Consider the following 14,001-nt stretch of genomic DNA (forward strand, 5'->3'; position numbering starts at 1 on the left):
GGGCCGCCCCGGGAGCGGGAGCCGCCGCCGCCGCCTGCCCGCCCCGAAGTGCCGCCGCCGGGCGGGCCGCGAACAGCTGACGGCGGCACCGCCCCCGCCGCCCGCGGCCCGCCCCCGCCCGCCGCCCAATGGGGCAGCGCGGGGCGCCGGGGGCGGGGCGCGGCGCGAGGGGCAACGGCCGCGGCGCGTGAGGGGCGGGGGGGGCGGCGGGCTGAGGGGGAGCGGGGGGGCGGCCCCGGCCCCGGCCCCGGCCCCGGCCCCTTTCTCCTCATCCGCCCCTCACGGCGGACCCGGGTCCCCAGGGGAGGAGGAGAAGGCTCAGCCCGAGCGGCCGCGCTCTCGAGCGAGAGCGTAGACAAAAGTGGTTAAAAAGCAGGGCGCTCCTCACAGCTAAACTGCTTTTCCGTCCCCGGGCCTCGCAGGTAAAAATAAATCGCTCCGTCCTGAGCGGGTACGATGAGTGGGGAAGGATGTTTACATCTGTTAGCGTTCAGCGGGACCGGTTCAGGAGCCTGATCCTGCCCCACAGGAGCGGTCCCAAGGCTGAGCGCAGCGCCCTCGGCACACGGGCTGGGAAGCTCTTGGCTAGGTTTGAAGCTGATGAGAGTCTGACTCCAGCGACAGCTAGTTATTTTCAAACAGAACTTGTGTGTCTTGGCTTTATACGACTTAGAAAATTCCCCTTGACTGTTAAAGTCCGAACGCTGAGGTGCTTGGGATAAGAATGCTGTACCGCATTTCGTGCCCATTCCTGCGTACGGGCGCTGTGCAGAACCAGCACCTAAGGTAGCAAGGATAAATTCTCAGTAGCATCGCCTATGAAGCCCCCTCACTGAGAAGATTATGACAGACAAAAAAACAAGCCTGGCACTCCAAACAACAGCTTACCGTTGTGTCACTTACTCCACCATTGTTTGCACCCAGAGGCTGCAGATGCTTTCCCCTGAGCTCAACAGCAAAATCTCGCCAAACTCAGAGGTGCAGGATCGAGCTCCTCAGCACAGAGCGGCGCCCTGTCAGTTGCCTTTAAAACCTACGTAACAAGAGCACTTACAAAGGAGATTTTAAAACCCAGCTGGCAGCTGAGTAATGCTAATTGCTGTCAAGTCTGCCGCACAGTTACTGAGGTTTGTAACTCAAACGCAGGAGAGGGGTTAGATTGGAAACTGATTGGTGGCAAGGTGAGGAGAATTACTTTCCTCGTATGACGGTGTCCTGGTGTGGTTCTGTGAGCCTCCACAGTTAAATGCTTTGGAGCCCCTGTGATTTTGGGTTAGTTATTTACAATTGTTGTTAACAGATCAGCAGGCTAGTAACGTGCATCTTCCCCAAGAAACCTATTTCTTTTTGGTTCATGTTCATGTGTTCTTTTTTTTGCTCTTTAATTTGCCAGAAAGGCTTTTTACAAGAAGATCAGTGCATGTCTGACTTGTACATCACAATCAAGTGGAAAAAAAAGGGGCTCGTTTCTTCTGTTTTCGGTAGGGGCCTGGATCCTAAATTAATGAAGCCTAGCTGCCCACTTTTCATAGTCAAGGGAGCTGGGAGTAGGAGGGGGAGGGAATACTATCAAAAAAAAAAAAAAAAGGCAACAAAAGGCATTCTATATCTTCAAGATGTTCAAATTTTGTCACACTGATGGTCAGGCCCTGGCAAAATGCCAGATGCTGGAGGGCTACTTCTGATTTGTATGTGCATTGCTATAAATAAAAAATGAATGCACTGCAATTCCAACAGCTTATGTCTTCCAGACTGAGTAATAACTGCCTGCTGGTTAGGCTCATTAACAGTAAAAACAGTACCTGATCGGCTTTGTTTTCATCTTGGTGAGTCGCAGTTGGGGCCACACTGTATATCCCCAGAGGCTGCATTTTGGGAACTCCTACTGTGTAGAAAATGTATGGAAACTAAAATCTATGTACATAATCAGGCTGGATGGTAAGAGAGCTCAGGAAGGATATTTGTGCCTTTCAATGATTAAAAAAAAAGATATGGCAGCATTTCTAAGAGAGGGGACTCAGAGGGATTCCTTGAGGAAATTAGACATTGTTAAGAAATGGCTCCGAGTAAATAGACCGAAACCAAGACAGAGACAGTGAGTCTGAAATGGAAAATTGTGAACTGAGGGCAAGTTATACCACCGAGCTCACTGCATTCTGCAGAGAGAGTCTCTACAATAGAACAGAGACGAGTGTCTTACCTGGGGACTGGAGCCCCGGGGACAGATACTCTGCCAGCATTTTGTTGCTCATTAATGTGCATGGTAGTAAGTTCATTCAAGAGATTAATCTAAAATCATGCGCAGTAGTGTCCCGCTGACATCTGTGGAGGGAAATGTCATGCCAGCCTATAACCCTTTGGTTAGCTTGCTATGGCACTCAGAAGACTAAAGAACAAAATTGTTTCTTTTATTTTGTTACCCCCCCATACGTATCCCCTATGTGTCTTCAGAACTATTTCTTCTTATTTTACTGACAAAATGCAATTGTCAGCACTGCTCTGTAATTGCTGAATGCATTGTAATCTTAGGCACAGGTCTTGCTAGCTACTCTGCCTGGGTGGGCTCCTGAAAACCTCACAGAGCCAACTTGACGTTGGGGAGGGTAGCCTTTGCTCAAGTCCCACCTTTTGAAATCAAAAGCCTGTGTCACCATCTCTGTTTTCATTTCTATTTTTCTAGCTCTCATGGTTGGAATAGGGAAATTAAGAGTAGCTTAATGGATCATAAACCAAAGCATGACCAAGAAAAACGCTTGGGGTTGATTATGTTTATTTTGTTATCTTAAGAGCATGGGGTCAATCCGATGATTTTTCAGGGAGCTCTGAGTGCTTAGGATTGGAAAACACCGTATTCTTCCCTTACACATACCATCAGGCCTACTGACTCTGTTCTACCACCGCAGAAACATTTACTGTTGTTGTATGACGCAGAAAAAGCCCAGCCTGAATTTCAGGTTTTGACCGTCCTTGCACATTCCTCACACGAGCTAACCTTGCGGAGAAAGCTGGCCTTCGTTGTGACAGAAGGGCTCGCTGGGTTCAGCAGGCCGTGCTGGCAGGAACAAGTGTTGCACATTGTAAAAGGTGTATTTGAGAGGAGAATCACTTTCTGGCTATAAATAGTACAGAGAGGATATTGCTCTTGGGGTTTTCTTCTGAAGGGAACAAATTTTAAGAAAGCTCACTGCAGCTGCTCCTTTTAATTTCTCTGAGAGCAAAACTGAAACGCTCTGTTCTCGGCGGATAATGGCAATGTCTCAGGAAAATGCTTTGTCCTCTCTCAGGCTTGCATTTGACTCTTACTGCAAGCTCTGAAGACAGGAGTTTGCATTTTCCAGTCAGTGGTTCCTATTTTCAGCCCTGCAAATTCTCTCATGGCCTTAGAGGCAATGGGTTGAGGGAAACACCGACAACCAGGGTTGAGGTGTGCACGTCTGCACATCACTGAACATGTTCTCGTGTCTTGGAGTCATACTGATTTTCTCTTCCCTGCCTTTTCTTTCCTTCTTCCCCCTCTCCTCACAAAGACTTGCTGTAGAATTTCACTTTCTCCAAGGAAGTGCCCAATCCTACAGAGACTTTGTACAGAACAGGATTTCTACAGCATGCTGATGACTTAGGGGAAAGTTCCCATGAAGATTTCTCTTCCCTTCTATTAAAAAAATAATGAGACCAAAAGAATCATTTGGTCGTATGCCTTTTACTGTTAATGTTAAAATGATTTGATTTTTTTGTCTCATCTCTGGGTTTCTTTCACTGCCTGCCCTTTCCTTCTGATTCTGCACTCTTATCCTCTCTCTTCTGTTTTTCCCCCATCTCATTTTTATGAGTTTGCTTCTGCTTCCTTTGTCATCTGTTTCCTTCTCGTGTTCTGGACCAACTCCTGCAGCATAAACCCACTCAGATGCTTGACTCTGCTACTGGGATTTCATGAGGGGACTATACTAGATATTAACATAAAATATAATGTTTACAGTGTTGCAGCCTCATTCTGTAAAGGTCTGAGCCACTCCCTGCCAAAGGCAAAGGAAAACTGACTTCAGAGGGTTATGATCTGACTCTAAAATACCAAGAACATTTGCGAGCATTGCTGGTAACAGACACAGAGGAGACTCAGGACTCACCAGGTACGCTCACTGCCTGGCAGAATTAGGTCTTTCCTCTGTATCGCTGCATGAAAAATTACATTTGCTGCTAAATGTCACAGCTGCCGCATGTGTAACGTCTGGAGCTGGCACCACGCTCTTCACTTTGCTTGCAAGGGCTCAGTGCCTGTATAAGCTTGTTTGACTCTGCGGATAGAACTGTTATAATCTGCTTGGGTGGAAAGTCCTTCTTTTGAAATAAAAAGTTAAAAATATCAAAGTGATATATTTTAATTGCATTTCTTTAAAAATCCCCAGTCTATTTTCCCATTGTTCTTTGAATTAATGACAGTAATAAACCCTATCCTGGGACACATGCCCATCTTCTCAGTTCCCTGATTTTTGATTACTCTTAGTGCTACTCACAGAATGTAGAATAGAGGAGTCTTTGCAGAACCAGGTCCTAACAAACTACGTTTCATGTGGTCCCAGCAGAACACAGAAACATTATCATTCCATCTTATGGAAGAGGAATACCGCATTAGTGTCGTGTGTTCTGTCAAAGAACTGTCAAAGATTGCACACTGGGCTAAGTGGACCTTTGGCTGCAACCAGCATACCGTATTACATTTATTTTGGTAAATGCTCAGTGTTACTTCATGAGGTTTGACCTCAGAAGCATTTATATTTGGATGGAAAAGGGTGGAAAAATAGAGCTCGACTCTCCTGAATGTGAAGATAAAGCAGAGAAACTTGACCCCTAGCGCTGAGGGTTTATGTGTTCTCTTGCAATATGGGACCGTTGTGGGTGTTCAGCACAGTGGAGCGTTAAGTCCTAGATGCAATAAAATTTAAACTGAAGCAAGAAAGTAAAAGTGGGAGTAAAACCAGAATTACCTAATTCTGCCAATAATTCAAAAGGAATATCTAGTGCTAGGACCTGCCAACTGCTTGACATTTTTATCTACTTATTTGGGGAAAAAAAAAGAAGAGAGAAAAAGAAAGGAAAGAAAAGAAGAAAAAGAAAGAAAGAAAGAAAGAAAGAAAGAAAGAAAGAAAACGAGAAAGAGAAAGAAAAAGAAAGAGAAAAAGAAAGAAAGAAAAAGAAAGAAAAAGAGAAAGAAAGAAAAAGAAAGAAAAAGAGAAAGAAAGAAAGAGAAAAGGAAAGAGAGAGAAAAAGAAAAAGAAAGAACAAAAGAAAAAGAGAAAGAGAGAAAAAGAAAGAAAAAGAAAGAAAGAAAAAAAGAAAGAAAGAAAAAGAGAAAGAAAAAAAGAAAAAGAGAGAAAGAAAAAGAGAAAGAAAGAGAAAGAAAGAAAGAAAGAAAGAGAAAGAGAAAAAGAAAGAAAGAAAGAAAGAAAATATAAAACAGAAAATTATAAAAATAACTTTATTTTGTTGCTTCAGTCACAGGCTCTCCTATCAGTTTCATAAAGGGCTTACAGGATCTTGAATATTCAGTCAGCTCAGAATATCTTTGAGCAGAGTCCCTGGAACTGCAAACACAGTTGTTTGTAAATTCAGGTCCTCTGTTTTCATGCATAAATCTACATTCTCTGTTTCACCACCCGTAGAATATTCTTTTGGATATTTGTTTTTATTTTCTTCAGCTAATGATGCTAATAAACCCTTCATGTGTTAAGTTTTTTATAAAACACAAAAGTTAAAGATAGCTATGAAGGCAAAAAAAAAAAAACAAATCACTTTGATTGGTGGAGGTAGATAAATCTCCTTTTCCTTCTTTGACTTTTTGTTTTCACTGTATTCATTGTAAATGTAACATTTTTTTGCGTGTATACTCATTAGGACTCACATAAAAAACTGATGATCTGATTCATTTCCAAGTGAATCCAGTGGCAAATCACCTCCAGATTCCAGTAAAACCAGAGTGGCTAGACTTTACAGTTTTGGTAGGAAGCAAACAAACAAACGACTTTCTGACAAATCTCAAAACCTGGAAAACAAGTCTGAAAATAATTTGGCAGAACAGGATACCTTACAATTTTTCCTGGAGGAATGTTTGCAACTAACAATTCCCAAGTCTATCAGAGCACTTCTAATGCTCCTGAAAATCTATTTCCCCCACCAGCCTGTGGAGTTGCATCAGGCAGTTTTGGGAAGAGGGTTTTCTTTGGGTTTGAAGTCTGAATGTGCAGCTAAGCACAGCGGGTAGTGAGCACCTCAGAGAAAACTCAGCATTTTTTTGTGTGATATGTAACAAGCATCATAGCTCACCTATTCTCCTCCGTGTAGTCGGATCCAGCCGTCCTGGTCCCAAGATCACAGGAAAGCTTTATCTGAAAGGGTCCGTTGGTTTGGCTGCTTTTTTCCTCCCCTTTTTAACAGCTGGTGTTTCCAAGAACTGACTTGAAAGGCTGAGACAGATTTTCATTTTTAATAACTGAGCTTCAGGTTCCCCGGGGAAAAATGTCCTCCACTGGAGACAAGAAGGTCCTGTGTCACCCAAATTCTTTATTTATTAAAGAGATAGATGAGATCCTCTTACAAAACTACACTAAAGTCTCTCCTTAAATCTGGAGAGGTGTTCACTGCTTCTTTCTTACAATCTTTGTTTCACTTTTGTGGCCCCTCAGGGAAATCTGGCAGGTCACCCACTACGGGGACCGAGAAGGAGGGAAGCATCGTCTGTGCCGCAGCCGGCAGCCACATCAGGAGGGGATGCCTGTGTCCCAGGTCTGCCGAGGACACAGCACTGCAGAGGGAAGCCGCTTGGCTGGTGTGTGCTTCAGGTGCTACAGCTGTACGGTACAGGTAATACTTTAGCAGAAAATCTACTGAAATCCTCTCAAATGTGCTGGCAGGTGGCATTGTCCATTCAGTTAAAGGGAGGTTATCTTCCCTCGTGCTCACCCCCCTCGCTGCTGGGTGCTGAGGGTGTACAGAGGCAGAACGGCTTGACACGTGGAAAGCTCATAAGAGAACATGAAACTCTCTGGACCCATTTCATTATTTACTTTCAATTTTTTTTTAATGATCTGTTTTTGTGAAAGGAAAAGAAAAATTGGAGGAGTGCTTGCTGAAAATAGAGCAGTCTGGAATAACAAAAGAAATAGCGAAGTACTGGAGTTGTCTCCTCTTTAAAGGGAGACATAAACATAACAGTTTCAAAAAATTCCATGGAAAAAGCAGTTTGCAATTGGATAAATAGCATGCTTCATCTCAAAGGACTGCTTTATTGGAAAGTATCAAACCCTAAATGTCTGTGTTTTCAAGTGTCTGCCTGCATGTACCTTGGGTACTGAAGTCACGCCTGAGCACGGCCACAAATTTCAAAATTCTGCCCAGAATTTCTGGTTTGAGGAAAAACTGGGGGGAAAACAAAGCTTTCTCTTTACTGGCATGAAGACTTCTTGCAACAAGAAAATGGGAAGGCTGGAGGCCGATTGGGTACCAATGAACTTGAGGCAATTCAGGCTTTCGTAAGGGTTTCAAGTAGACAGCATGCTGATTTCAGGGGAATCGTGGGGAGAAAAGGCAGAGAAGGAGGAAAACAACGGTGCAAGCAGGGCTGGGTAGCTGGTTGAGAGGGTAAGGCCCTACCTCTTGGCGGTTAGCAGGAGGTAAGGGATAGCTGCAAGGGCGAAAGAAACGCAGCCACCTCTCTCTCTGCTCGTGACTCACAGCCTGGCCGTTCCCCAGGGAAGCACCGCAGCCTGACTCACCGCTCCCCGTCCTCGGGGACCAGCCCCGAGGACCACTTCTGGTTAAACCAGCTTTCGTATTCTTTTCCCCTGCTCTTCCTTTACAGTTGTCTGCTGCTTCTTCTTTCTCGTATTTCTGCTGTTTCCTAATGCTCTCTCCCGTCTTGCTTTTTCTCCCGTCGCTGCTCTGCCAGTCTCCTTGCTTCCCATCGCCTGGTTTCATTTTTCGGTCGTTTCTCTGGTTCTCTCCTGCCAAGGAAGGGGACTGGAGACACCAGCCCCAGCTCGCACCATGAGCGTTACTGCCTGCAGTTGGTGCTTTCTGTTGTTAAAGCACTTCACAAATAGTATTGTTATGGTAACTGAGAGAGGCCGGCAAGCCAGAGTCAGACCTACTTTATTGGCAGGGAAGATGAGAGAGCTGCCTCATCTGCCTGCTTAATGATTGCTGGTATCCAGCCTGGGATGCTCCTAAATCACTGGGCAGGTTAGCCAGTTATGGTATCTCTATGTACGTTCTCCTCAAACACCTGTTACTTCAGTGTCAAGCACTTTCTGATGCGTCTTTCTGAGGACACTCAGTGCCTCAGCACTGGAGCGGGGTCGTTGGATCCCTTTGTCCAGCCTCTGTGAAGCGAGTTTGAAAAGCACCCAGCGCTGGGGTCACCTCCTGCTCAGTTACAAGCAATGGCACTTTCACGGGAGCCAGCCCGCTAGACTGCAAATCCAAACTGCTGAGTCATACTATTGTGTTTTGGGCTTTTTGTAAAGCACTATACTATTTTGGATGGGAAATCACAATGGAGGGATATGTGCAGGGCCCCCTGGGAATGCTGGGTCCCTGCAGAATGGGGCTTTGCTTTGTGTTGCGCGGGTCTCGAGGAAGCCCCCACAGCCGCAGCCCAGAAGAATGAGCAGCCTGCTTCGATATTTCCTTTCAATTCACTGCGGCTGGGGAGCAGCGATTTAGAAAAGGGCTGGATTACAATATAGGAGAAAGGTTACATCTCGTGCCTTTTTGTGTATTGGCTCAGAGCTGTGCTGCGATAGTGAATTTTGAAAGGGTATTTGCCTCTACATGCACACACAGACTTTCTGTATATTTGGTGATTCCCTCAAAGCTCCTGATCCCCAAACTTCTACTGAAACCTGTTGATTTCTGTATGAACAGACTAGGTGAGCTCCAATCCTTATTCATTTATAGTGTTATATTTATAGCAGATAGAACTTTGGAATTTTTTTCTGAAGAATTCCAAGTAAATTCAGTGGTTAAGTGAAAGTAAAATCAGATGTGACATGAGCAGAAGGTAGAACAAAGGAGTGAAAGATGGCTCCTAGCAAATCTTTAGGGGATCTTAGGCAAATCACGCTGCCAGCCTCAGGACTCAGAGTCTCTGTTGCTAAAATCTAGATGTGATTTTACACTTCACCTTTATAACTCTTTGGTATCTGAAGAGAAAGTACATTAAATAAGTGAAAAATTTTATTATAGAAGTAACTTAATTTGAAATCGAGCTTTAGATTGTATGTTTCTTTACCCTAGTTTTATGGCCATGTAAAACCACTGGCTTAAATGAATTTAAGTTATGCTTACTGAAGAACTGTGGCCATGGGCTTTACTTTATCAGTAAAGTCCATGCCATAATAATGCCCATGGTCTCAGTTTATCCATTGCACAACACACTGCCTCTCCTCAATCTGTAAAGTCTTTAAGCAAACAAATGTTGCCTAAATTCCAGCAGGATGTGAGTTTCTAAGCTTAAATAGTCTAACAGCGGCTGTTGCAGCCCACCTTTATGTTCTTGTAGACATTTTTTCCTGAAGTCTAGTGTTTTCTCCAGAGTGTCCCAGATTTAGGAGTATCCTAAAAAGATTCTGCATGTATTTAATGTATTAAGATGCCAAAAGAAACATAATCCAGCCATGCTGATCCACTTGTATAATGAATTCCTAGTAAGAAAGCTTACAAAAGATAAATTTGAAGCCTTTGTGTTTGACTATCCATGAAAAGTAGATAACTATTCTTCTGAGTACTTACACCAGAAGTCAGACTAAGTGGCCCATAGAAATAGAAATAATTCGATCTTTGACATCAAACACATATACCTACATGTTAAACAGAATACTCCTCAGCGTGTAAGAGAGGGAATCTGAGAAAAAGATGCCACTGGAAAATTTCAACTAAAAATCAATTGTAGCTATTGTCAGATGACATTCTATACAAAGGACCGGGGCTAATTTTCCCTGCATTAATTTGTGATGAACTCCTCTCTACCCTTTAGCACTCGTGGGATTCAGGCAGAGCGCTCACCAGCCTGCATGGCAAGGAGGATTTTTGGTGTCTGAAGAGCAAGTGCCCTCCAGCATGGACCTGAGGGCTCGAAGGACCCCAAGGGATGCTAAAGAAATAGACATCCTAGCTAATGGGTTGGAGGTGGATTGGCATGTGCCTGGTAGAAGTCTTCTAAATATGAGGAATATGCTTACATGAGGGATAAACAGGATTTGTAAAAACAAACATAACTACAGGCAGACACATTAAGCCAAATTCATTCCTAGTAAAACTTGCCTGGCTTTCACTGCAGGGGTGAATTTGGCTTGCTGTGCGACCTTATCTAAGACTAGAGCTGTGACATCTAATATGTACAGATATTAACACTGTATATACTTGGAGTCTTTCATTTATAAATGGATTTTTGGATAAATTCTGTCTGGCATATCGAAGTTGGGATTCTCTCAATCTGTGTGCATGTGTACGTGCCACATGGCACAACCTATACTCTCCGTTTGCGCCTATATATAGAAAGTAAATATACGCGACGGGGTGGGGGGGGCAGGGGAGGCCTTGGCCCTGATCCATTACACCTGGCCTTTCGAGCACACCATTAAAATTTCATGTTGTTTTCCTCCACTGTCTCCTGCAGTCTTTGTTCCTCTCAGGCCATTGCTGACCAGCACGCCTCCCCAGCCAGGCAGGGAGAAAGCCACGGGCTCCAGTTTGTGTTTTGCTGCTCTTGCAACTTCTAATGAGCTGTCAATCAATGGCCTTGTTTCTTCGAAGCTTATCTTGTGACTGCTGAGAGGGGCCAGGACTGGGGGTATGTGCAAGCAAGAGGCAGAGACAGCAACAGCATACTTAAAGTGCTCTTTAGTTTTACAACCAAGATTTCTCTCCAAATTATTGTCACATTCAGGCTCTCACCATAAAAAAAAAGTCACTTGGGATTACGGCACATAAACAAACTGTTACTTTATTATGAAGGAAGAGCACTAATCTCTATGCCTTATCAAAGTCATCACATAAACAGGACAAATTACCTTGCGTCAGACTGGCTTGCAGGTCACCTTTTTTGGCAGAAAGAAAGGAAGCTCGTTTCTAGAGATGAGTCAAAAGTGGAACTGTGTTGCTAACCCACAACAGCTTTGGAGGGTTGGTTAGAAAACATGATCTAGTTCTGCTTTAGGCACCTCTTTGTTGTGTTGGTAACTCAGCTTCGGTACAGACCCGTAGGGAAAAGTGAAAGAGGCTGAAGGGAGCTGTAGTGCTCTCGGAGGCAGCCCAATGCTGTCACCGCGCTGGGTGCGCAGCCTCCCTGCCTCTGCTTAGCTGCAGCCTCTGCAGTTTCGGTTTGCAGAGCAGAGTCCTGCCGGCAGAGTTGGGGTGTTCTCTGCGAGGACACCAAGCAGCCTGTTCGAAGGCATCACTACTGTGTTACACCTGAACTTAGGTGGCACCGCAGATGTGCACAGATAATTCATGTGGAGTGCCAAGATCTGAAAGGGTCTTCCTGCTTTTTGATAATTTGATTTGATAAATTTGATAAATTCTGAAGCCAAATTTGATAAATTTGATAAATTTTGATAAATTTGATAAATTCTGAAGCCAAACTCCTGCTTGTATCCTACTTGGCTATATCTTTTTAACCTTTTTTCATTAATGTCCCTGAGGGAGAGGTGACTGAGAACTAAACTGAAGGCCCACAACTTCATGTTAATCAAGCATCTTTCTTTTATATCTGGTTGAAGATGCTCATTCAGCTTTAATTTTGGAATAAAATGAGGAAAAAAAAAAACACAACAAATTCGTATTTCCGAACAGCAGCAGAAGAAAGACAAGTGAGACTTTTATACATGTCATTGTAGTAGAATTTTGTTGTAGAGTTCTTTTTGGAGATGGGGATATTTTACTTAGTACCCTAGATTCTTAAATAGTTCTAAGGTAACAGGTAATTTCCACTTCTGTTTCCAGAATAACCCTAAGTCTCTGCTACTTTGACCTTGTGGAACAAATCTCAGGAATCTTATTGCTCCCACCCCATCTCCCTTGCCACGTCTCTCCCCCGCACCTCTGTGCAATGAGGAGATGCCCCAAGTTTTATAACAGCAAGAAACTGAGGCCTGGGGAAGCCAAGTGGCTCAAGGCCACGCAGGAAGCCTGTGGCAGGTGGGAGACCATGCAGGTGGCTAGCACCACGCATTCTTCACTACTGTTTGTACTTTTGAAACAACGTCAGCTACCATTCCACTCTGACAATATTTTGCACTCAATCCAGATCTTTTGTGTGTGCCAGGTTTAAATGCCAGATAGTCTTATAAACAGCTGAGCAATATTGTCAATTCATACCATGAATTGAGAGCCTCAAGATCTCCAGTGTTTTTTGGCATGTCCAGCTCATGGACCAAAAAATTTATTTTTATCCTTGGTGATGGAGGAGAAAAGCTTGAAAGGAAGAGTCTCACTACTGAAACGCAAGCGATCAGATAGAATGAACCCTACACGCTTAATACATTTTAAAAACATGGATCTGGAAGCAAACTTTTGCCTTTTTGTGGTTTGAGTCGTGATTGCTAGATATTTGGTGTTGCTAATACTGATACTCCCTCATGCCACCATGGTGAAAACATAATGTTAGCAAAACTGCTGCTGAGGTTAAACTAGAACACCAGGAGATGGTCAAGGGGGAGGTGTGAGGAGGAGTAAGATCAAGTGATCAGATAGGTGTGTAATACATGAACGTGAATATGTTACCAATGAGTCTGTACTTTTTGTGTATAACCTAAACAAGGCTGCCTGGACACACAGATTCTGAAGGGCTGGAAATTTAGGAAAAGTTGATCTAAGAGTTCAGTTCTTCTTGTACCTGCCTTTGTTCAAAGTGCGGCCTACTTACGGGTCGTGCTGGAACAGACTTGAGCAAGGGCCTTGCATGGCCTGACCGAGTGCAAGGCACCATGGCTTTCACATGCTCTGCATCGCTTCCAGGCTCTTGCTAATCCATGGCTGGCACACAGACTTTGTAGGAGCTGTGGAGATGTGCAGTACCAGGATTTAAGCCCCCTGCTCCCTGTTCCTCAGTATTTCCTTGGTGTGGCAGCTAACCGCTACCCGTCACACACAATGCACACAGCAATCTCCTCTTCCAGCCTTTCTTTTGAGCAGAAGTGGTTACAGCCCATGTAAGTTGTGCTCTGCTATAATAATAGGTTGGTTACAGTGTCAAGTAAGTGCCTGATGAGCCAATTACTTGTGTCCAAAGGGATGTCCACACTTCCAAAGGGAATAATGCACAGGCCCTGGATCCCATTTGTACACGGGTGCCTAACTCAAGGCCACAGGTAAATGCCTAAATCCTAGGGAAGGGCAAAGCTCCACACGTGCCCCAGTTTTCCTCATTTACTTCCTGATTTCCTTCAGTGTCCCCCATCTCTGCACCCTGCCTGCTCTGTCTCCTTGCCAGGAATCAGCTGTTCCAGTGTGTTGGTCACCTAATGGGCGCTGCTCACAAACTGAAAACCAAGTGCCCAGAAAGCAGCTGTGGGGATGTTCGGCAAAAGCAGGCCTTGGTGTGCCTGAGCCTTGGTGTATAAAAATGAATCTTTTTTTTTCAGCTAATGTTAGTAACTACACAGAATAAAGCCTGCCAATATTACTAGCACTGGTATGGCTGTTGCCAGCCAGCCCTTTTTATCCTGCAAAGCTCTGCAGAATTTGAACACAGATAAAGGCTGCATGATCTACTGTGCTGCTGACCCCACCTGACCTAGCAGTCTAGCGTAAAACAAATGGCACACCCCACGCTAACCACGAATACTACGGGCAAGGAGAACGCAACCTTTCCAGGTGATTTGGGCTCTGAAGCCCCCTCCTCACAACCTGCCTTGCAGGTCACGTGGGTGCAGTGGTGGCAGGCACCGACTCTTTATACTTGATTAGGCTCAGGCACCATAGGGGTCATTCAGCTGTTGGGCCGTGTGC

Source organism: Cygnus atratus, chromosome 5, assembly GCF_013377495.2.
Source record: "Cygnus atratus isolate AKBS03 ecotype Queensland, Australia chromosome 5, CAtr_DNAZoo_HiC_assembly, whole genome shotgun sequence".
Classification (NCBI taxonomy): domain Eukaryota; kingdom Metazoa; phylum Chordata; class Aves; order Anseriformes; family Anatidae; genus Cygnus; species Cygnus atratus.